Source organism: Mandrillus leucophaeus, unplaced genomic scaffold (genome assembly GCF_000951045.1).
Source record: "Mandrillus leucophaeus isolate KB7577 unplaced genomic scaffold, Mleu.le_1.0 Scaffold114, whole genome shotgun sequence".
NCBI classification, from domain to species: domain Eukaryota; kingdom Metazoa; phylum Chordata; class Mammalia; order Primates; family Cercopithecidae; genus Mandrillus; species Mandrillus leucophaeus.
In genome coordinates this window covers 745,710-748,057 of record NW_012099654.1, presented here as the reverse complement: position 1 = coordinate 748,057, position 2,348 = coordinate 745,710, and positions in this window count along the sequence as shown.

The window sequence follows — 2,348 nt, the reverse complement described above, 5'->3', positions numbered from 1 at the left end:
GCTGGAGTGCAATGATGCAGTCTCGGCTCACTGCAACCTCTGCCTCCCCAGCTCAAGAGATTCTCCTGCCTCAGCCTTCCAAGTAGCTAGGATTACAGACATGTGTCACCATACCTGGCTAATTTTGTATTTTTAGTAGAGACAGGGTTTCTCCATGTTGGTCAGGCTGGTCTCAAACTCCCAAAATCAGCTGATCTGCCTACCTCTGCCTCCCAAAGTGCTGGGATTACAGGTGTGAGCCACCACACCCGGCCTCTACACTATTTATAAGTTGTTATTGGCACCTATGGTAGATTGTATTAACTGGCTCACCCCAGTAGCCATTCCCAATACTCTTCTTCCTTGCTTCCATTGCAGGGTCAACTTCCTCAACTTTCCTTGTAGCTAGATATAGCCAGGTGCATAATTCTGGGCAATTGGGCATAAGTGGAAATAAGTAGGTGGCTGCTGGAAATACTTTGGATTTGTTGATGAAAGGGACAAATACCAGGAGGAGCTGCCTCTTTCCCACTTCTTTCATGAAAATAGATAGAATAAGTGGAGCTTAAAAATTCATCTTTCATTTATGACAGAAAGACAACAATTTTAGAGATGCCAATCCTCACATCATTGAGCTGTTGAACCAAACTTGCAGCTGCCTATCTCTAATCACCTTGTGTGAGAAAAACAAATCTTATTTGTTTGAGCTACTGATCGTGAGATTTCCATTACTTGCAACCAAAGGGATTTTCTACGTGATACAGAATCCATTAGAGCTCCATGTGTATGTCTCTTCTTTGGAGGAAAAATACTTTTGAGAACAAAAATACCTCCAATTGTGGCTTTCTGTAATTTGCCGTGTCCTTATTGTATGTATGTATGTATGTATGTATGTATTAAATACACAACTTAAATGGCTACAGGTCACAAAGCATGGATGTTGGAGAGCTGCACATTTTAAACAATAGGAATTATACATCGGCAACAAAAGAATATAATCCTTTTGTCAGTGACTTACAGAGGACCTTATTTATAGCTGAACAGGTATTTGATATAACAATTCATCATTCTGACACATATAGCAATCATTATGTGCAGTTTTTAATGCATCATGTTATAGTAGCTCAGCCCATGCTCTAATACTGTGTAACATAAATTTTGCCAAAAGAAATGACATTACATGACACTGACTTTTAAAAGACACACACTGTTTTTTCAGATCACATATCCTTTATCCATGAGTGCCCAATTCAAAAATCAAGCTGGCAGACAAAGTGGAGTGAATGTGTAGCCTCAAAGCAGCATATTTGTCTTGAGTAGTTTTGCACATTTCTACCTGTAGTCAATGATTCCATTCCATTTTTATGTTGAAATGCATGAGCAACATTAATGAACCTTTTTTTGTCACCTAAAGTGAGATTTTCATTCAGGGTCAATCAAGAGAGACCTGAAAGGTGTTTTTGGATGGCACATTATGGATAAAATCTTTTTAGTTGTTTATCATGCACTATTTATGGTTGTTCTATTTGAAACTCTCACCAAAATTTTTATGAATATTTTATTTCTATTCTGTCTATGACTTTTTACTTCTTCCAATAAGATATATGTCTTATTGGAAATATTTTCAATTTTTATTACATATTCTTTTTTATATTAATAGGAAATGCAACAAAAAATATTAGGATTTTTGGACAACGTATTTCTAGATTACCCAAAGAAAACTTTAAATGCTGGTTCACAAAAATCCACTGATATAAATTTTAAATGTTAATTGTTCACTTTTTTTTTTTTTAAATTATCTCCCAACACTTTTCTGTTTGTTATGGAAAACTACTTAAGACCCATATAATTTTTCTTGGCTTAGAAACTTAAAGTAAATAAAATAAAAATAATAAGCAATCTTCTGTGAAAGCTTATTAGGATTCTGGAGAATAGTTTGCCAAAGGGAAGGAAGTCTTTGTGAAATGGCTTTTCCTCTAATATTTTAAGGTAATATAAAGTTATTACTTCTTAATTGAGGACAGAAATTTCATTTCAACTTGCACAACTTCCAATTCCAATATTACTATCCTAATATTTAATTATTGTATTATTATCATTATTACTACAATTATTTCTCATTCTTTATTACCATATTCTTTGTACAAGTATGTGTGGGTGTGATCACCACTTAATCTTATAAGTGAGATTTTAAGAATTCTTGTAACGTACAGGTTATATGCTTCCAAATGATTTAGAAACTTTAGAACTGATTAAACTAAACAAAACTAGACAAAAATTTTCCTAGGATTTTTAGCTACATTAAGAAATCAGAGTGGCCAGGTGCAGTGGCTCACACCTGTAATCTCAGTACTTTGGGAAGTCGAGGC